Raw genomic sequence first — 23,521 nt, forward strand, 5'->3', positions numbered from 1 at the left:
TGAGGTAGAGGTCATTGATGACAAAGTGTCCATGTGCTACTGTGGCTTGTCTTCGGCGACTAGTTTGTACCTATCCATTTTGGAGAGATCGGTTGAGGAGGAGGTCCTTGAGCTGCCTTTTGAATTTTATGTAGGAGGGGTTAGTCCTGATATGGACTGGAAGGGAGTTCAACATTTTCGGTGCACTTCCTGCGAAGGATCGAGATGCGTTTTTTTGTCTGTGAGATTTCGGGGGGATAAGGAGTAGAGTGTTCGTACTCCTTAGGCTTCTTGACTGACCGGCCTTCTGGAGTTTAGCAGCCAGGTAAGCGGGTTTCCCTGTGTGCAGCACTTTGTGCGTGAGGTAGGCGGTTCTGAAGTTGGCACGCATTTCAACTGGGAGCCATTTTAGCTCTCTGAGTGCAGGCGAGATGTGATCATATTTCTTTACTCTGGTGACCATTCTGGCTGCTGCGTTCAGAGTTGATCTGTGTGGAGCAAGATGGGATTTTGCTGCTCCTGTGAGGGTAATATGTGCCCTGGCATAATCAAAGAGGGTATTATCACACCTCTAGTATAATAAAAATGGTGCTATAATTTGTCAATTCACTGCATGGCAACAAAGGAAAAAGTAGATATTTTTACAGAACAAGTAGATTTCTGAACCAACCTGTCCCTTGGACAAGTAGATGTTTTATACAATTCCTATAGAGTTGTTGGGAAGTATGTACCCAGGTCAGTGACTGCATGACTCCACAGGCCGGGAAAATATTGCTACAGCACATATAATGTAGTAGAGTATGAAGGAAAAAGTGCTACATACCAACACAGAAAAGGATAGTGTTGTACAATGTGAATTAAAGCTATCCTGAATACTTGAAAGGATTCTCAGTGGGTTTAGACACATCTTAAATCAAATACCATCAAATACCATTCTTATAGCCCGGACACCACATATAGAACCCTATATCCAAACCTCACTGGCATGCCACAGCCAAGGTGTATTCCTAGGTCTGAGATATATGAACTGCATACCTGCCTAAACCGCACATGTCATCCTTTCAGATCTATAGTGGCTGCTTGTCTGACCCTGCCAGCCTGCCCCAGCTACATATTTTATCATAATGGTAATGACAACAAATTCCACCTACTCTTTCTAACCTCTTGACTGCCTGTCCTCTTAACTCATTTGTCACAAAAATGACACATCTCCATTGAAACCTACCAGCTCTCCATTGTCCTAGTTAGCAACTCCCTCTTCCTTTCTTTGAAAAATATGCCTTTGTGGTCATTGTGTGTGTGTTTTTTTAAAGGTTGTATTAAGCATGAACTTGGCCTGAGGGCATCAGGGTGCTTTACGAAAGGAAATTACATATTTGTTTGCCAGAGGGAGCTCAAGTGATCTGAGTAGAATCATAGGATGTTGAGCTAAGGCTATGATGTGAACCTGGTTCCAGGGTTGGCAGCTCTAGCCACTAGGCCACATCTCCTCATATTTGCTCTTATCTTTGTGGCTCACAAGCAGACCATAGGAACAATAAACACAACTCAAGAAACACTTGACCATGAGATAAATGCAAAGCATGCATGTGGAGGAAGAATGACGAGATATAGTTATTGAGAGTGGGTGATTAATGCAAATGACTTCTATTGTGTTCTCCCAAACATGCTGGAGAGAATGGGGAAGAGCTCTGAGACCTGCATATTCCACTGCATTCTTAAGGTACTTGGAATATGTATCACAACACTGGCCAGGCCACTGTTTTGCTAAGGTCTAGACAACAGGGGCATCACCATAGCAGGCATCCCAATAGCTAAGAGTCAGAGCACTCACAGCATAAGGCAGACTGCCGTGGGTTAATCATATACAAGGATCTTTCCATTAGCATCCTGGGAAGGGTTTCGTCATCAAACTCTAATGGCCTTCACTTTCTATAGCTTCTTCTTACTCTTTCTCCAATGCTCAGCTAGCAGATAAAATATCTAATAATGAGAGGATCAAGGAACTGCCCTCCAAGTCAAACACTTGATTATTGACATTTATCATTTTTTTATGTGATGTCAAGCTTAGGTTTTGCGCTGGAAGGGTATACGTCCAGGACACAATCTATGTTTTGCCAAAGTGCAACACTTTAACACTTTGAATATGTCCTGTATGGTGCAGCACACATGCAAAGATGGAAAGGTTTGTAGAAAATATATATTTCCTCTAATTTTACACCTGCCTTGAGAAGGTGTAATTTCCTGATGTAAATTGCTTTCTACCAGAGTTAATAAATAGGGATTAGCATCAAAATCCATGGTGAGTCCATGTACAACCCATGGTATGCTTCCTTGACACAAAGTAGTGCATAGTGTTACTTTCTGTTACTTTAGGGCTACTGTCCAATGAAATTCAGGATTTGCGCTGTAAAGTAAGCCTCAAACAGCGCTTCTCACCAGATTTGCATCACTTTTGTGATGCAAACCAGGTGCAAAGTGTTAGTAAATCAGTCTCATAAACGTAACGGTGTCATAATAATAGAACTGTATTGCTACCCACAGGAGCCCTTTTTAGCAACATTCGAATAACGATAGACTGAGGGGAAAAAAGGAATAAGGTTCTAAACGTATGTCTTTCAATTTGCATGCATCCCTTCAATGCCAGTTCATAGCTCAATGTGCTAGTTTAGGATTTTTACTTGTGAACTCTAAGTAACAAAAAATATCTCAATGACAAAGGCAGCAACCCACTGAGCTATCTGTGATCCCCTTATCACACATTGTGCTTAGCAGCTTGACCATTAATCCTCTATGCTACTATATCATGAGTCAAAACTGTGACTAGACAAATCGCATATCTGTCCCTCAAGTGTATTAACCACCGGAGTTATCATGCCGTTGTAATTATTCTATGAAAAATTCTATGCACCCAAGATATCTGCAGGCTGTTCCTAGCTGGGTTCAGTCTATCAAGCAGAGGCTGCCCCCTTGACCTTGGCACCCACTGCGAACATACCAACCGGTCGCACTGCTCTAAAGCCAGCACTGGCAAATAGCACAACCTAAGTGACTAACCAAAGCCTGCATGAAAAGTATCTCCAGACCGTGACCCACCCAAAGGTCTGAAGATATTTGCAGCTTTGATGGCTAGAACTGACCCGAGAACATGATGATCATCACGTGGTTGAACACTGCACCATCCCTCCACAATGAATTGCCCCTTCGCCACAGATCCTAGGGAATATGTATTTGGTTGAGGTCCATCCCTTCTACGCTGGAGTTGTAGCATTTTCTAGCAAAACGTTACAGTCCTGGAGTTATTGCAAATAGAAGTTGTGGAAGACCCTGATGCTAAATGCCACTTTGCTTTCCCTACTGGCAAACCAGTGGGTCCAGTTCACCTGCATACTGAAAATCTTCACCATGACAGGCCAATTTCTAGATATGGGCTTGTGATTTTTGGTAGTCCTGTGGGACATATATTTGGTACTAGTCTTGCTCCAGCAACCTTTGTACAGCTGCTTTGAGCTGTGTTTCTTTGAGCAGGTTAGACCCTACCAGATCTCCAGCTGCAAGGTGTCCTGTTCTTGGACCCTGATTACTGGATCCTATGTAGTCAATTTAACTGGACATGGTGAACTTGCCCTTTGACATCTTACAATATCACAACAGATTTGGCTGGGACTGGTTTTCATTTTTGGTAGTGGAGTTTTGAGCTGCAGAGGTATCTGAACTGTCTTTGCTGGATTCTTAGTCACCTGGGTTCGAATCCACTGAGTTGCCAAGCCTTCACATAGAGGTGTCGACATACAACTAGATCGTATTAGCGTGCTGCTGAATCAAAATTCTTAATTCACTTTTGGAACAGGAGTATGTTGTGTCATGGGGAATAAAGCCCCTTTTGTCCCCAAAACCTTTGATGATATCCCTACAGAATGGGTTGAGGGACCTATTTGCAGGTGCGCAGACAGAAGTTCGGACATCTGGGAGCGCAGAATGAGGTGAAGTTTGGGAAAGTCAGGATGACTTGAGACATGGAGGAGGAAAGAATAGCTGCAGGGCAACATGGGGAAAATATAAAACACACAATTCCTTTATTCTCTTCCTATTTCTCCCCTCCTGTACCCGCCCCGCACGACCACGTTTGTTTTTGGGTGGACTGTAGGTCAGACACGTAGGAGGGTGGAGTAAATGGGGGAGTCAAAGGAGCTTAATCTGAGGCCCACCAGCACTGATCATTGTGAACCAGCACTTATTTTTCCTCATACTTTATTTACATAGAGCGAGAGAGGGAAAGCACGCAAAGGGGAGAGAAGAAGGAAGAGGACGAGGGAAAAACCCTCACAAAGGGAGAAAGCAGGGACCTGGAAGAATGAGATAAAGAGGCAGGGAGTGTCTGGTAGTGGATTAAAGAGGCATGAAGTGGATTAAAGACAGTGCAGCCTTGCTATTGGGTGCACTGACATTTAATACCACTGGCTCTGGCTTCCAAGCACAGCTTTGGGCACTGGCACTCATTCTTTTACAAATAAAGCGCTGAGAGAAGTATTCAAACATACTGGAGGAAGTAGGTGCAAATTCGGACTTCCTGGAGCAGAGGAGGTGAAGAAAGAAGAAAGTAATAGCGGGGTGGATCAGACTGGTGAAAGTTGCCTGCGGGCAGGAGGGGGTGTGATTGGAGGGACACATGGGGCAAGACAGGGTGTGGCAGCTCAAGTACATGAGAGTATATTTGGGGATGTTTGAACAGAGGCCTGCGGGCTAATTGAAGCATCGAACATGTGAAAAGAAACCTGGGATGGTGGTGGTGGATGAGAGAAAGCTCTGTCCGACTAATGAACTGGGATAGAAATCTGTGAGAAGGTGGAGGTCAATAGTGCCAGCATGGAAGGGTGGCTTGGAAGAGATCAAACACGCAGTGCCAGGCTGGAGTCAGTGACATGCTAAGGGTTGCAAAGAATACCATTAGACAAGGGTGGAATATAGGTGGGTAACTGATGGTAGGACTGAGGCCCATCGGTGGTTGTCTGCATCCCCAGAATTAGATACCCCTGTTTAGCTGTTAAACGTTGCAGTCACTTCGGCCACACCATTCATATTGCCAGCAATGGTAAGAGAAATGTATTTCTCTCCAAACTTCAGACAGAATGCAGCAGAGAAGCAGCTTTTGTCACAGAAAGGGGAACTTCAGCTAAATATGGAGTTTTGTGTGGAAAGTTTCTAGCCACATGATCTCTCCGAGACTGATTACTCAGCGCTCTGCAGTCGTGCAGCCATTTAAAATTAATTCTGAAAGTATGGTGGTGCAAAGCAGCAGGGTTATATACTTTTCAGGTGTCTACCAATCGGCCCTTAAAAGAAAACTATGTGGGGCATATGTGGGACCTTACTTAATTTAACTTGCTTTTAATTTCACAAATTAGTTTTTTTTTGTTTAAATTTGTTTATTAAGATTTTCACATTTCCTGGTACCAGTTGTTATTGCACCATTGACAAGTCATAACATACTTTTATGAGGATTTGGTTAGCAGTATTTTTCTCAATGCATTTAGTGGTCTTATCATACATCAATACAACTTGGATAAGGCAACTTACATCAGCCCGGGGGTCATCTTCCAGTGTTTCTCAGCATATTTTGCTATGTCATGCAATGTCTTGTTGGGCATGTAGCCTGGGGGTTTGGGTTGGTGTTTCGCCCTCACTTCTACCCATCCGGATCCGGAAATGTATTCCTTGGCGGATGGTTTTAGTTTTGAAAATGCCAAGGGGGGAAAACAAACCTGTGAACTGTGGGGGTAAACCGGGTGTAAGGGAGGAATGGAAGCGATCGGAGTGTGCATTGTGGTGTGCAGTGATGTGCCTGGCTGTTATTTCTCACCACGGTATCATCACGTGTGCAGGAGGGGGATGGAGGGCAGTCAACAGGGCCACAGAGGGGTGCATCTGATCCATCTTGGACATTAATTTGGTGATGAGTGTCTCATGGCTATACCGGCGAGGCTGATATCCGTGCTATGGGAGATAGAGATAGGCACTGGGATTGGAGTTGTGAGGCCTCAGGTGTTGCTGCCGTTGTCGTTTACTGTGTAAATTGAAATAGCAGGTGTGCCCATTCCATGAAGATGGGATGTTTGCATGTCCCTTTCACTTCCTCATCCCTAAGTGCCTCCTCCTCTGCTGCGCCCCATTTTTTCATAGCACCTATCCATGCCTCTACTGGGGGTCCCGCTGAGGCTCTTCCAATGCATGGCTATTCCCCTCTTCGCTAGAAGGAGTTTAATTTCACAAATTAGTTAAAGGTGTTTGGTTCTTAATACAAGAAATGAATGTGTCTCCACTTCCTGTGAGGGTTTTTGAGTTTGGACTGCTGTTTACATTAACTGTGCCACTAAGCACAGGGCTATTGCTTTTATGTGACATTCTAATCCTCCTTTCATAACTGTTCTTATTGTTTTTATGTTTTTATTGATTATTTATTCTTGCGGGTCACTGTTTACTGATGCTGTAACTGTCATTTGAGGATTTTTGTCTAATTTATGTTTTCTAAAGCGTTATTATACTTTTATGGTCTAATAAGACCTAATAAAGTTTATTGAAATGTGAGTTTGGACCAGAGTCCAGTGGAAATACCTTTGGAGACTGAAAGTCCTGTGGGACCTGTCGTTCAATACCAAATGCAAGAGCACCCCCGCATTACCCACGCTTCCCTGCCACCCAACTTCCCTGGGATTAGATGGTGTCTGAGGGCAAGTGGAGAGCAGCACAAGTTGTGGGAGCACGGGTTCGAATGTTTGTGTGGGCACAGGCTCACAGGCACAGGTCTCCATGGTTGCCTGCTAATCATTTAAGTATGAGGTATGTTTGAGCCAATGTCATCAGTAGTTTCCTGCCAGTACCTCTGATGCACAGGGCAACAGAGACAGTCTACAGAGGGCAAAAACATTATAAAGAAAGAAAACTGCCTAAAAATAGGGGTGAATTTGCATGAATGTTGCCCACAGGGAATTCTGATCAAGTATAGACTGTTGTTAGGGAGAGTGGATATTATTATAGCTTTAGGGTAATGCAGAGGCAAGTGTGTGGGCTAGTCCCTTCTTTGTCTCAATTCTCTTCTGCAACGAAGCGCAATTGACAGGAGAACTAGATAAATGAAGTGGCCCAAGAATTGCTTAGATACAGAGCAGCACCCAAATCATGGTTGATGTGACAGAATTGGGGACCACGGAGGGACAACTGGACATTCTCCATATCCCTCGGCCTAGCTCCAAGGATGATATGGCAGCTAAAGTACCCTGGTGTAACTGGGTACTGATTGTCTAAGGGGAGGCGAGGGGAGGTAATATGCTATCTGAGGACCTATGCGAATTTCCCAGCAGCATCACATGGAGAGCTAGATTAAAACTTACCCTCCCACTGGTAAAATTCTGAATGAGCCCTGTGGAAGACGTTGATGCTGAATCATTGAAGACTGTATTTAGGGATCCTGGGCATGGCAGTAGATGGTATGCCACTACATGATGGAGCAACATTTATGTCGATGTAGCCTTAAAGAATGTGTATTTTGCATGCAATCTTTATTTCTGGGCTAGAATGTTAAGCCTATTTTGTTGGGTAGCTCATAAGAGACCTCCAAATATAACACTTGGGCCAAAATAAAACTTGAGGTCGAGATGGTACAAATTGTCTCATTTCATTATTTTAAAGACACACCTTTGAGTTTGGTTGCCTTGGTAGCTGCATGCTAAAGCATAGGAATGGGTAAGAAAGTGGAATCCGTAGAGTCACACTTCCCTATGCCTTTCTCGAGGGGTAAGCTATTTAGGCCATAAGACAAGGATATGGTACAAAAGGTATTAGATAAAAGAAAACCTGCATATGTTTTTTAAAGGGTGTACCAAGCATGGTTCATAGAAAGTTGAGGTAACTCCTGCAGGGTCTCATCTTCCAGGTGGAATGCAGAAAGTATAAGGGTGCAGACTTCATCAACAGCAGTCACCTTTCTTTAGATGCAATGACACAACACAGGTGACAATTCTGGGATGCCAATCTCACATTTGCATTTCCGAGGCAGAATTTAGGATTGTTAACACCACTGGCGTATTTTAGGAACTGACCCGAATGACGTCTGTGGATTACCTGGGATATTGGACAGAATCCCCTCCTCTTCACCAAATCAGGAGTAGAGCCAACGGCATGTCCCAAAGAAGCAGAGTTAAGAGAGGTGTTGGTCAATGGAACAGATGGTAATGTTGGTTCTCCCCCACAGAGGTGGGATCTAGCTCTGCTGGACAATTGTTTGGTGCAAAAAACATAGGGATGTTTCTGCTTCATTCTCATTCTAAAAAGGTTGAACACATGAACACCTGTGATTCTTTCAAAGAAGACATTCTTGGGCACATCGCTCTCCTGGTCAAGTCAGGAGACTTTCCACATTAGGCAACGTATTAAGTACATAATGTCACATACCTATTCTGCATAAAACACACAATAGGTGGTGGGAGAAATGCCTGCAAATAGCCTAGCCAGTGGTGATTGTTTGGTCAATTGTTCCATTGCATCGCTTTTCGACTACTGTGCTCCTCCGGACAAAAGCCTGCTTTATGGAAACCAGTACTGACCATGCTCCTCATGGAAACAGTCCATCCAGAATGCCAGGCAGGGCCCCCTCCAGATGAGACCACCAGCAACCCCAGATCGGTCACTGCCTTGTTAGGTCTTGCCAGTGAGTTGTAGCTTTAATGCTATTGCACAGTGAGCAAGGGAACCATGTCTGGGCATGCCCTTGAATTCTTAGTGCATTAAATGAAACACACAAAAGGTGACTGAAGGACTGCTTGCTGAAACCGGTCTTGGGTTACTTGTGTTCTGGTTCAGAGAGGACCTAGCTTGGCAGTTTGGGGTGGACTGTTCATACTGGAGCAGACCCAAGGCAAAATTCCATATGGCTGGGTCTAAGCTGAGGTGACATATTGGGTTTAAGAACAATGAGGTGAAATGCCACGCTACACAGTTTTAAGGCTATTCACAGGCATTCCTCCCTTCAACTTTTGTGTGTTTGACCTGCCTATTTTTCCTCATTACTAGAAGTAGGTCAAATTCTCTGTGTGAGAACAGCATACCTAGTTGGCATCCTTCCTCAAGACTTGAGTCAGCAACACTGTTCACAAAACCGTTGGATCCTTTAACTAGATTCTGGCATAGAAAGAAGAGAATTATACAGCTGTATGTATTGGTATGTATATAGTGCAAACCTACATAGGCCGCAACAGAGTGCTGGGACATTATATGGGGTGGGGTTTGGGACACAAGATACAAGACCATGTACATCAAGTGGGGATTTCACAAATACATTTTATATTTTTTAAGCACAAGGAGAATACATTATTTGACTAAGCTCCAAGGTCTAGATTCAAACCTGGGTCTCCAGGTTCTAAAGTCTGCAGTGCTACCCTCTAAGCCACATCTTCTCTAGCTTGCTGTCTTCGCAGGTGTTTGATCTACGATGCCCTAGCTACAGAGTCACAGAGAGCTTGTGGGCAGTGATTCAACACCATGGCCTGTCACTGGTTGTGAAACAATTTCACCTGGAAAATTCACAGGAGCTGTTTAATCCCTCTATTTTTGAAGAATGTAAATGAACTACAAAATGAAAATTATTGAATTATGGAGTTCAGTATGGAGTGCAATACATTCATACTCGTACTTCTCCAAATAACAATATTGCACAGTTTCATCTTTCTCAAAAATCCCCCAGAAACCGTCAGCTGACCATTTTTACTGATCTTGCAAACATTGATCCTGGGGATTGCTCCAGATGACAAACTCTGAGGCAGCTTGAGACCTGCCAAGGAAAGAAGAGTGTAAGCTCTCGAATATGACCTTGGTTTATGAACACTGTAGTTTATCTTTACACCAATCAAAAAACCCAGGTCCAGCAAATGGTGGGACGCTAGAGAGACTGGCCTCTTGGGATGTAGCAGAACAGTGTCACAATGTAAATGATTATAAACTGGTTTATATCTTATCTTAGGATAGTTTTTGGACTACATTAAACCAAGAAAGAGCCCTAGGTTTACATAGGTTTGTCACTGGCTAAAGACAGTCAAGCCAGGAAAGACAGTATTGATCCTGACTTCAGCCAGGCAAAACTTCAGTATTTCAGGATGATCAGTCCAAATACAATGACCCTTTAGTCAGGAACAATTCTTAAAAACTCTGACAGTGCAATTTTACTAACTTTGGGGAATTTCACAGCGGTGTTTGTTTCCAAGAAACTTGGAGCTAGATGTACAAACTCCTTTTGCAGTAACAAATCCCCTGATTTACCTCATGGCATGGTTTGCAGCTGCTGAAGGACTCATCAACGTGTTCAAAACTCCTTTTACGAGGGAAAACAGTCTTTCCAAAGCAAAAAGGGCTTCTTTGTCCCTTTCCAAACTGCAAATAGCAGAGAGTGTGAAAAAGGCTTCCCCTTCTGTCAGACCGTTCAGGAGGCCAAGAAGCAGGAAGAAGCTACTGGGCCACAACTGTGGGGATTTTACTTACACTGTCCTGAGGCCTGTCTTACTATGGCTCTGCAGACTTGGCCAAGCACAACCTGTCCGCACTTGACTCTCAGTGGTAGTGAGTCAACTGGTCACAGGCTTTCCATGGCAGTTAGTGAGTGGATACTCAGGCTCAAGAATCAATACCACCCCATTGACCCCTCCGAGAAGCACAATAAGATCAATGTCCAGCCCACTGCTTCTCTTTGTAGAAAAGACAATTACTGAATTACGCATAAGACGTAAAAGTCCACCACACATTCATTAATGCATGAATAATTGATTCACATGTGAGATGCTATGGCTTTCAGTGCCTCTGCCAACTAATCCAATTACCCCTCCATCTGTCCCTTTGTAAGTTTCCCCTTTTTTTGAGTTCCCTGCCTCCTTCCACTTCAGAATCCCAGGCAAGGTCTATAAAGTAGCACGTGCTCTAGTCCTCTCTTGATTGTAGCACTCAGTCTCTTGGAGCGAGTTCCACTCAGTCTCTCCCCAGGTGATAGACGCAGCACGGGTCCATGTTCAGCCCTCCTACAGTAGTGGGATCTCAGCGGTCAGAGGGAGCTCCAGGCAGCACACAGCAGTCTTCCGGAGATTTGCTGACAGTGCTGCGTGCCGATTGGAGGGTAGAGGCAGGAGCAAAGTCTTGTCAGTGGCCCTTTTCTGGGTGACTAGCTGTGAATCTCGGGTCACTCTGACATTCCAGTGAGTTCTTGACTCACAGCACAGCTCACTCCAACACTCCAGAGCACTTGCGACTTCTACTTGAGTGCTATGGGCACACGATTGTTGGTGCCTGATCGTTAGCATGGCGGCCGCCAGAAGCTGTCTTCGGCTGGAGTGCCTCAAGGAGACAACCTTGATTCTTCACAAGGCACCCATAAGGCACTCTCTGGTCGCTTGGCCTTCTGGACTGGTCCTAGCCGAATGGCACAGTGTGGTAGTGCCATGGTCATGCACTCCACTTGTGGAGCACACGGGCCACCAGCAGGCACTTATCACAGCTTCGGTCAGGCTTACCACTTGGGCACACAGCCCCAGGAGCCTTGGTAGCTATGACGGAGGTATGTGGTGACAATTGCATTACCCGCTAGAAGTACCACAGTTCTGTCAGCACAGCTGTTTAGTGAGGCTCTGTCAAACACACCCCATGTAAGGGTCAATAACTGCAGTCCTTTACATCGTCTGTACCTCCTGCAGGGTTGACACTTCCTTCCATTTAAAGGGAGAATGTCTTGACACCCAGGACAGGCCTGTAATTCCTCTTTCAGATCAGACTCCAGATGATTTTCCCTCGTCCCTAGGGAGATGCCTGTCAGTGTAAAACCAACCTGCACAGCAGTCCCTAGTATTTTTTGAGATAGCCCCCCCCCTTGGTAGAAGAGACTATAATAACAAACAACGATGGGTGTTGGGCTCCCATCTTTGTACCAATAGCGCAGATCGGGGATGAGTAGTACAAGGCTGCTTCCACGGAACAGGTTTGGGTCTGTTCCCCTTTCATGTGTAATGGCCAGGCCACCTTCCAGACCTGGCCTTTCTCTGTAATGCTAATCTGACCAGTAGGACAGCCTGCAAATGAAGTGCCCACCACAGAAGTACAAAGAGGTGCGAGAAAGCTGAGACAAGATTCAGTGTTAGGGCCGGACTGGGAACCAAAACCGACCCTGGCAAAGTGCTCGGCCGCCCCCCCCCCCCCCCACCCCCGGGCTTGGGGGTGCCGCCGAGCTCTTTGCCAGTGCCGGTTTTCGACCGATTTTGCAGCTAAGCAAACCGGCCCCCACCTGTGCGGCACACCGGGGAATTGCCCGGTGCCCGCTACGGCCAGTCCGGCCCTGTTCTGTGTTCCTTCAAACAACTCCTTTCCCTAACAACAGATACTGCAGGCATCACCCTTACACCACCAGCCATCTACCAAACACCAGCTGCAGTCAAAGTCCTTTACAGCTGAATGTATCAGCAGGGTGCCTTGACACTTCTAAAGAAAACCTGTCTCCTCTTTCCTCACTAAAGCATCTTGTGTACCCCTCTCCCATCTTTCTTTCCTCACTATAGCATCTGGTGTACCCCTCTCCCATCTAGGAGATGCCGGCAAAACCCATACGCTGTCTGGGGTAAGCAACCTCTTCTCCATCTTTACTCTAGTCCAGGCTGTGGGCTTCCATAACGGAACTCGCAGGCCTGTATCACTCGTGCATAGCACACTATTAATCCTAACACACACGCACATGCACAATGCATGGGATGTCGGCGTACATGAGCCGGGCTCACAGGGAGCAGCGGTTCTTTTTCGAAGAATGGGCCTGTAAGTGCACATTCATGTCTCACAGGTAAAAAGGCCTTTTCTTATAATTCAGAAACACGATATTCTGCAAACACTGTGCTCTATGAATGACAGGGTCGACAGTCCCTGGCATAATGAGGGCACACTTGGGGCCCGATGACGAGTTTGATGGTGCGGCGGCAGGCCCGCCCTGCTGCCACACTGCCAAACCTGTGTGAACAGTGAACAATCGCCTTACCACATCTAAGAGCTATAGTAATCAGGCGTACATGGAAAAAATGTACTCACCTACTTTGAATAATAGCATAATGAAAGTATTTCCAACCACAGAATATAATGGCAGCTTGTCATATCTTCTCACAGCAGAGAAAGAGACGACCTTTGCTAAGGTCTGACAGCCTAGGCACTGTGATGTTTATAAGCCATTACCAAATGGTGGCCTGGTACTCTTTCAAGGTTATTTATTGATTGCCTCAGGCACATAGGTATTGAAAAGTCTTGGAAAGGCACCTTCATAAAACCAATTCACACAACTAATGGCTAGCATTTGTGCCCAGCAATATCTCTCTGAATCACGCTGAAGATATATTTCCAGGTTGATTCTGCTTCGTTGAAAATAAAATAATCTCCTCTTTGAGGGTCAACTTCGATTCACTATCTGTAGGGTGCTCATTTCACTTCCAAGAACAAATTTTGGAAAGTTTTTTAGAAAATACACAAAGAAAGTGCAAATGTTGGTATTGATTGGTCTTTGATCAAATGGGTAGAAATAGGCTCCGGCCTAAAATGTGGGCATGGAATATCCATGGCATCTTCTTATAGTCAGCAGCCGAATTACATTTGGCTATGTGGACACGATTACATTTAGAGAATTAAAAGGCATACAAAAAGCAAACCGTGATCAGCCTATATTTGTATGTATTGTGGCTTTTTTTATTTTTAATATACAAAATTGGATCATCCTTTATTTTGAAGGAAACTTGGTGCTCTTTCTCCTTGAATCGTTGTCTTTCCTTATCCAGTGGTAATTTACGTTTAGGATTTTGTTTCAATTTCACAATTTTTGTTAAAAAAGTAATTCAGGCAGTGCATAGATACGCTAGAAGCACGGAGTTGTTTATAAGCCTAGAGAAAGTGGAAACAGTGAAGTTGAGATACGGTCCTGTCAAATATAATTGTCACTTGCAGAACAAAAATCTAAAGGTTGCAGGAGAACATTAACAACTCAAAAACCAAAGGAAATGATGGACGGAGTGTTGAACATTGCAAGCACTCACCCCCAGTCAACTGATCTGGGTTCAATCCATCACCGTTCTTTAGCCCACTCTGCCACCCCAGTTCAGACATGGCCATATGCAAATCAGTCTGACCCTGTGCCTCATGGGAACAGTCCAGCCCGAACTGCCAAGCATTAACAACTCACATTCCTACTGCTCTCCAAGCGATATGTGGGAACTAGCCCCAATAATACAAGGTTTCAAAGCGTATAATTGAGGACACCTGTTATTACAATTATGTTATTCATAAAAAAGCTTTTGACTTCTCTCTGTGAGCGAAGATTACCTGTGTAAGGGGCCTCCTGTTGGTTCTATGAAGCATTACTTTGAGGTTTGATGGAGAATGCTAAAAAACTCAGATTTAAAGCTGTGAAAATCTGTGGTTACCTTTTGGTGAGTTGTTCAATATTTAAGGCTTGTATAACAATGCGTGGACAGTCCAGTAACAGAATGTCGAGGCCTTAATATTGCCTGACAAAACAAATTATGTCCCAAATAACGATTACAGAACAGAACTTCTACACCTAATGGAGTGATATTTATATAAATGAAAGTTAGTCCAAGATGGTTATGCCAGTCGATAATTTTGATCTGGATATTTCTAACATACAACTAACACTAGGCCTAAGCAATATGTCAAGCAAAAAAAACAATATATGAAATTATGTAATATGCTAAAAACATGTTTGTAGAGCATATTATCCTAGGTGTAGAAGGTTTTGCTAAACAAATATTGAAATTGAGAAAGTATACTAAGACCTTGCAAGACCATGTTGAAGGACGAATGACCAAAATAAGATGCAGAGCGACACGTCATTGAAAACATTTAAGCACCATCAGGTTGATGAAGCAGTTGTCAATTCAATTTCAATTTATTTTATTATGTTTTGGCACTCCAAAGAGGTCCACATAAAACAAGATACACAAATACAAATACACATTCTCAAAGTAAAATTGACAGCTGCAACATTTTCCACAGAACAAGATAATCAGCGACACATACCTCCATATTTCATCAATAAATAGCTAAAAAACCTTTAAAAAAGTTAAAAATATTGAAGCAAAACATTTCATTTGGAGGAATATATAAGGCCTGCAAAAAAGAATTCACATTGAGGATACCCAATTGCAAGCATATTGATCTTAACCACTTCGAACTAAGTGGACGCAATGCAGGACATATAAACAGTACATGAGAACGATCCTGAGCAGACATATTACAAAGATTACATGTGGGAGAGGACCCATGCCATTTTGCCAAAAGAGTATTTAGGGGCAGCAAGTCCTGCCTTAGGAGGAACCAAAATCTCCGAACACCATGTGGTAGGTTCCAAGTGACATAGGGTTGGGCATTCTTCATTGTGTATGTGTTAGCAAGGAGATCACCTCCCCTCTTTACTAGCATGGGCTTCTTATCCAACGTGAAGCAAAGAGCCCAAGAAGCCTGTTTCAAAAGAGATTTTAGCTGGGAAGGAGAAATGGTAAAAAGGGTACTCTCTTCCAATTCAAGAAGTGCCACAGCCTTTCTAAAATTCTTAACAATTTGGGAGTACTCTCTTAAGCTACCCAGCAATTCCCCCTTGAGAAGGGATCTCAAAGTCCCCGTTTCTCCTCTAGCCAGGCTGACAACCCATCGTACTAGAGCGGACAGTTGTCTTCAATTTCATACTAAAGGACAAAATATACTTTGATCATGACGTTAAAATGAAGATTTTGGAACACTTGGTCAGTGGTCTTGGTATCATAGTTAAGTTCTACCCTTTTAGGTCACTTGCTGGCAGGAATACTTCAACTTTATTAATCTACAATTAATACACTGGTTTGTGTTACTGCAGTTAGATCAAGTTACAATGTGAATCATGGCCAGATACTGAAATGGTCTCAACAACTTGAGGGGGCTGTCCCTCAATCAATCAATCAATCAGCAGAATTTGTATAGCGCGCTACTCACCCGTAAGGGTCTCAAGGCGCTGAGGGGGGGGGGGCTAGATTGCAGAAGAATCATTACTCTATGGTTTTCAAGTTTATCCTTGACACCACCAAAAATGTGCTTTATTTGTGATGAGAGAGTTGTGGATTTGCTGTTATATTTATTTACCTTTGCAGGACCAACGGATTTAAATTAGAGGATAAAAAACCCATTACAAATACAGGAGGTAAGCATTCCCAAGCTGTCCCCCCCCCCCCACCCCTGATTCTAGAATAACATCCTTTCATACATCAGACATGCTCCATTCCCTTTGCATTTAGAAAATAATTATATATCTATCTTCCTGAGACATTTTGTGTCTCATTGATAAGGTGGCGTCTAGCTCTTACCATCCCCTTGTGTCCAGCACTGAAGAGAATCTACCACATCGCTTCTCTCCCAACTTGATTTACACTCTCTCTGGGTGTACTGAGTGCTACAGCTCCTCCAGTGAATTAGCCATATATAAAAAACAAACAACATCATCATAAATACATACAAGTGTTACCACGTTAGACCAAGTAGCGTACAAACATCCGTTTCCTCAAAATGGATACAGGGAAGCACCCAATTATGTGGCAGGGTTGACTAAATTATGCAGCAAGAAAAAGTAAACTATGCAGCATCATTCAGCAAATGTTTTATAGTAATGCTTCATTGTTTTTACTTTTTTACACATTGTCATGCTGTCTGTCTAAAGGTTTCACCTCATTAGCACCAGTTTAGCAACCAAATACAGAAATAAGTAACTGAAAGATGGCCAGTCAGCCTTTGCAAACGGCCTTTCACTGAACATGAACATATGTCGCAAAGTTTTTAGTCACTTTTGATCCGACTGAGCTAGAAACAATTTTTTTGTTAAAATTTGCAGATTATGCAACAGAAGATGGATTATGTGTCGAATGTGTCAAGTACATAATTATGCCAAAAAAACACATGGCCACAGAACTATATACTTTTAGTGGCTCTGCCTATGACCTAAAGTTAGAATACTTAACAAACCCCTCTTCAATATCTGCTGGGGGAAATTGCTGCTCGCTGTTATCTAGTTTTGGTAGTAGATTGAGATTCTTTAAAAGTTGGTATGCAAATGACGTGGCGGTAATATTTGCACCATTACATCCCTGCAGAAAAGCCACAGAAGTCAAAAGTAGCCCACGCGGGACACCACTTCTGCTTTGATATTTGGTGTTTAAAAACATGGGTTTATTCCTCACTTCCACATATATTGCATACCTGCTCACTGAATGCCACCTCACTAAAACTTTTTCTAAAGGTATTCATTAACTCCCCGCAAGCCTCCTTCCTATCAAGCTTCACAAATGGCCCTGTGGCTCATGCCGCTTCCAGCTGTCAGGGGAAAAAAACGAATTAGTCCTCTGAAGCAATCCTGCTCCTCATTTTTTATGTACAATGTACACTTTAACGTACACGTGTTCATCCGTAGTCAAAGAGAAGCCGTGTGTCGCGTTTCAATAAATTCCATTATTATAGCCTTATAGCCCGCCGTAGCGGGCTGAACCGGCTGTTAAAGGCCCGCTGCAACGTTAAAGGCCCGAGCCGAAGGCGAGGGACTTTAACAAAGCAGAGGGACTTTAAAAGCCGGTATAGCCCTGCTACGAAGGGCTATAAGGCTATTAGAACATTCTGCCACTAGAGGGCAGAATGTTCTAGCAAATTAAACAAAGCCTTCAGGGAGCGGGATGGGATTGAAATCCCCTCAGGCTCCCTGAAGCCTTTGTTCACAGCCAGAGCAAAGACACACTGGAATGTTGGAGCTCCGGGCTTATACCAGCCATTATAAGCCCGGAGCGCTCCATTGTTTTCAATGGAGCTCCCAACATTCCAATGTTCTAATATAGTTTAGGTTGCATACAGCTTGTTGTGCTGCCTGATGACGTCAACTGGGTGCCGAGGTATTTTGTTGTACGAGATGCTATTCACTCAATCATATTACATAATGTATTGAAAAAAATTGGGGTATTAATAAATTAAATATTGTTCTGGAATTTTTAAAGTCGCAGGTTAGTCCTAGCGGGCCGAAAGGGAGGTGGGGGGGGGACAGTCTGTTGCACCAGTTGTGGTTAGTAAAAAAAATAGCAAATAATAGATTTCACGTCACTGGCTGGCAACTATACTGGTACCTTGGCTAGCAACATTGTAAGATGATCCTGTGTCAACGAAGGTATACGTACACCTGGAAATTGCGGTAGGCCACTTGATTTTCAATAGTGTCTATGCACGCCCTAAATTATGTCAGTCCCTTCTATTGCAACCTTAGCACACTGAAGTAGCTGAAAAGAGGCAAGTGCCTATATAAATTGGTACATACAGTACCTCAATGGGGGGATGATCATGGGACTAGTCAAAAAAGTCTCTCGGGATGCAGGTAATAGGCTGTCACTAAAATTCGGAGATATGTTTGGGAGGAAGCATCCTTGGAACATCCCTCTCATAAACCCCAGCAACTTCCCATTGTGACACTCACACATCAGAGCACCATTAAGCACTTGGAAGGTGCAAGCTTTTAGAAGCAGGTGTCTATAATTAGCCCATTGAGATCATGGTATGGTATGGTATGGTATGGTATGCAGTGCTTAGTTTGTAAAAAAAAAAAAAGAAGAAGTGCCAGGGCCCTCTTCAGGAGGCCATGGCAACTTTCACCACACATTGTCACTGTCAGCACTACCAATGGCAGTACCTACACAACTCCTAACCATCACACTGTGTGTGACAATTCAGACTGTTCAAGGCCCCCAAAGCTATAAGAATGGCTTGGGATGAAGGTATTAGTTCTTTACACTGTATATTGAATTAGTAAACAACTGTTTCTGCATTTATTTTTAAATTACACAAACAGCACCACCATGTGGCAGCTGTCATAAGTGCCAATGCCAGCACAGGAAACCACTGGCTCAAATTAAGCACTGATGTTATGGCATGTGCACTTGTGGAGCGCACTATCACCCTGAAGGATAGCCTGGCGGCGTGCAGGTGTGTGTGCCTAGTTGAGTCTAGTGTGGGGGTTAATTAAAATACGAGGTCTTCAGCTGCTTGCGGACCTCAAGAAGAGAGGAAGAGGATCCGATGTGAAGTGAGAGGACATTACACGCTTTAGGAGAGATGTGCAAGGAGGCCCGGCCTCCGGATCTGTTTCAGTGCATTCGTGGGATGTGTGCGCATAGGAGTCCGGCAGAGCGGAGGTGTATGGTGGGTTGCTGGAAGGAGATATGAACGTTCATGAAGGCAGAGCCTCTATTGTACAGGGCCCCAAATGTGTGAGTGAGGAGTTTGAACTGTACACATTTGTGTATGGGAGCCAGTGAAGTTCCCTGAGGTGTGGGTTGAGCAATGTGATGTTTATCACCTGACGGTACCAACTACAGAAGCATAAAAACATAATGTGAAAAAAACTGGTTATTGTGGTTATTATTAACAGCCGCATGGTGGTTCCGCAACATTATTTTTCCTGGCCATGCACCCAGCTGAAACCCTGCCAACTCTTCATGGGTGCTGTGGTACCAACGCTGGAGTTTTTCCTCTGAGTCAGGTCAAAAGAAGTAAGGATTAAAAAAATGATGTAGCCCTTCACAATACACTTCTGCCATTTTTTTATTTGAAATTGAACATTTAAGAGCACTCCGAACAACACGTGGTACTATTAGCCCATTTAGTGGTACTAAATATACCGCCATCGGAAGGATGAAAGGGGGAGTCAGCCTTCACGGAATTCGGATTCCTAATCTACAGATTAGAGAAACACTGTCTAGCATTAATTTATTGAGCCATATGTGGAATAATTATCTTCAGGGTAGGATGGAAAGGCACCTTCTTTCCAGGTCAACAGGCCCACTCCCATAGGGCGAACATAAGTGAGCATATCTCACTGCACTGAACACTGAACACACTGACATTCGACACTTACGCTCCCCTATATCAAGAATGTGCCGTGGGCCACGGAGGTGTGACAGCGTCCAAAATGTACCATAAAAAAGCAATCAATGAGTCGTAAAATGTGACACTAGAGAATGCGCTAAAATGCGCACATCCATATTGTAAAGCGCGTTCCCACAGTTTCACTGAGAATCCGAAGCAGGGAGTGGGGCTGAACAGGTGTGAGCTGCACACATGCTGCTGCCTGTCACGCGCCGGAGTGGGGCAGTGGGTGGATATGGGCCCCATCAAACCCCACCACGATAATGAATGGGCAGAGGCCGGAGACAGGTGCACGCACAGCCACCACCCGCAGCCCACTCCCAGCCACCTCACCCACTCTGTCTTGTAGTCGTCTGGTTCCGCCTGTCCTGCCCCCTCCCCGGCGTCCCCGCTGAGAACAAATCCTTTCCATGCACAGCGCAGCTACCACTTTTTGTAAATTACATTTCGGAATTTCGGACACGGCCACACTAAAGACTTCACTTGAAACGATGGTATGAACTAACTGTGTGTGGGGGTGGCAGGGTGGGGGGGGGGGGCAGAGGCTGATAAAACCACGCCCATTCCCACACACACTTATCCGTGGCCGGAGAACTTGAAACGGGCCGGAGAAAGTGGAACAATTCTACATATTCACAGAAATATTATCAAGCCAGACGGAATCCACAAAATAAGTTAATAAAGTTACCTGTGAGTGAGAAGAGATTGTCGGGGGCGTGTGAAGGGCGCGCCCTAGGGTCCCGGTGCAGTCGGTGCCCTTGCACAGGTACGGACTGTCATCCCCACTGTCACGATGTGATGGCTACTCCCCTGAAAAAAGTACCACCTGCTTCAGCACATCTCGCTCAAGCTCCTCAGCTCGTCCGCTTTTCTAAACGCATCTCTTTTTTTCCGGGTCCATTACGTTTTCAGATGAGCAAACCCAGCCCCGGATGTGAGTGCAATAATAGGAGAAGTGAACGTCTCAGGCTGGCACTGTGCGGGAGGTGGCAGCACAGGAACACAGTGGAACCGGTGACGGGGTAAAGGGGTCTGTGAAACAAGTCTGCATGCCAACCAGAAAGTGCCCACCCCCGATCAATCACTCACTGAAAACTGCGCAGAGACCGGCCAACTGTCTGTATCAGAAGACAGATAACAAGCACAGTGCCTGCTGCCCTGGCCCGCCACCCTTCTGGGTCCTAGCGCTGTGATGTTGTGGCATTTGCTTCTGCACCTCCTCCCTCGGTAACGCCCTCGTTTTACAACCTGCTATTAACAGCGTCAGGTTAAAACATTTTGCGAACCCCAGTACATCGTTTATGTTTTTTAGCCCGCCCCATACGTCTTTGCAGCGTAAAGTACAAACAAAGGGAGTGACACAATGGAATAAAAGGTGCACATCTTTTAATGTGAGTATTTTACTACTTTTTTAAACTTGCTCCCTGGTGATCAGTGTCACGTTTACTACAGTTTCACACTGTGGGGTAGCTGGAAAAAGCATTCTCCCTCGGAGTGAGACTGTTAGACTGTTTATTGTGTGAGTGTATCTCCGGAAGGCAGTTTAAAATTAAGATAAAAAAAATCGGACCGTAGGAAAGAGATGTAAAATATTCGGGCCTCTGCAAAGTCCTAACTATACGGTGAATAAATCAGTCAAGATAAGGCACTAATATCTGAGTGTAAGATTTCTCTGCATACTGCACTTTATACGTTTAGTTAAAGACTGAATCAGATCATTGAGATTGAGTGGTTCATTCAGAGGTGTAACAAAGGCCCCTGCTGCCCAACCCTTCATTGGCCCCCAACCCTTCAAGGGGCTCCCATTCAGCCCAAAGTCAATGAATATATGTGGGACATGTAAGACCTGTGGGTCCCTCATTACATTCTGAAAAGGGGAGCATCATTTTGCGTTACTCCACTGGGGCTTATGTCAAATAATGACTTGTATAGGGTTTGTGCTCCGACATTCCAATAACTGTCTTTCTGTTTCTCGCTTTTCAATTTAGAACATTATACAATTCGTGCCTGAGCGGCAGGCAAGGGTCGATAACAAGGGAAAGGGCCTTTAATAACAGGTATAGCCAAAGATTGAAGGGCAATAAGGCTATTAGATCATTCCACCCACTAAGGCTAGAAAGTTCATCAGTGATGTCATTTGAGATGTCATCAGTGATGTCATCAGTGATGTCACTGACCATGTCATGAATGATGTAATATGTGACATCATCAGCAGTGGATTGCGGGCGCGCGAGTTATAGTTAGTAGAACTAACTATAACGGAGGAATTTCAATGGTTTTGTATGAGTGAAATGTCCTGCTAACTATAACACCCCTGAAACCTAGGTTTTTTTCAGTGAATTTCTAAGGTTTTTTAAATGCTAATTCCTAACTATAACATGTCTGAAACCTATGTTTTTTCAGTGAATTTCAAAGTTTTTTAAAATGCTAATTCCTAACTATAATATGTCTGAAACCTATGTTTTTTTCTGTGAATTTCAAAGGTTTTGTAAATGACAATTTAAATTACATTATAATTACATTATACATTACATTACAAAATATACTTTCTCAGAATGAATTACTTTAGTTTAAATACTTTGCAAATAGGTAATAGACTTTTAAGTACAGTAGTTACAGTTGTTGCAATGAGCAACACAATTTCAGACACAATGCAACATTGAGCTCAATGTGAATTTCTAGTTAAATGGAATTAGTTACTTTATGGATTACTTTTCTAACCACAGGACTGGATCCTAAATTCAGTCCTTGGACATCTCCTGTAAACAGTTGAGTAAAAGTGTTTTGGTTACAGTAGTTATTTTTAAGGAATATTATTGTATTTTAAAAGTTGACACAGAAATTTTTTCACATAGAATCACCAATGTTATCCTATGGCAGAAAATTCACTTAGCAGGTAAGTAGTGTTATCGTTACTTTTTCTTACTCAGTGGTGGATCCTGGATCCAGCACTGGTGCATCTCCTGTAAACAGTTGAAAGAATGCGTTTAAGTAATACAGGCGATTTTTTTGGGAATATTTTTAGTTTGTGAAAATAGACACTTGGAAACTTTTCAGGTGAAAACCAGACAATAGATTCCTATGGAAGGAAATACAAGTTACTGGTAAGTATGGTTAGAATTACTTTTCAGGATCAGTGCCGGGCTAAAAGATGCAGCACTGGGTTCTCTCCTGATAACAGGTGAGTAAATCGGAATTCGTTGTTCGGATGATTTTAGGTGAATATTTAAAAGTTCCAAAACTCCACACTTAGAACAATTTTCCAAGTGAAACCAGTCAATGTTAGCCCATGGAAGGAAATTAAAGTTACTGGTAAGTATGGTTAGAATTACTTTCCAGGATCAGTACTGGGCTCAAAGATGCAGCACTGAGGTCTCTCCTGATAACAGGTGAGTAAATCGGAATTCGTAGTAAATCCAGTAAGCGCCACAGAGCTGCGTAGCAGAGAGATGTAAAAAGGGGCACGGCCTGCACCACCTCTCTGCAACGCAGCGCAGTGGCGCTTCCTGGAAGCACCTGGTGGGCTACTTGGCCCCCATGGTCCCTCAGG

General features: G+C 43.9%; 1 protein-coding gene across 2 annotated transcripts in view; it reads right to left on the bottom strand.

The window, feature by feature from the left end:
• Positions 1 to 21,154, bottom strand: part of PLEKHA2 (pleckstrin homology domain containing A2) — a 571,168-nt gene extending 550,014 nt beyond the window's left edge. For both annotated transcript variants that reach the window (XM_085634579.1, XM_085634580.1), the window contains exon 1: positions 20,660 to 21,154. The gene's annotated coding sequence lies outside the window, so the exon portion shown is untranslated. The remainder of the gene's footprint in view (positions 1 to 20,659) is intronic.
• Positions 21,155 to 23,521: the final 2,367 nt, after the last annotated feature.

This window comes from Triturus cristatus, chromosome 11 (assembly GCF_964204655.1).
Source record: "Triturus cristatus chromosome 11, aTriCri1.1, whole genome shotgun sequence".
Taxonomy (NCBI): Eukaryota; Metazoa; Chordata; class Amphibia; order Caudata; family Salamandridae; genus Triturus; species Triturus cristatus.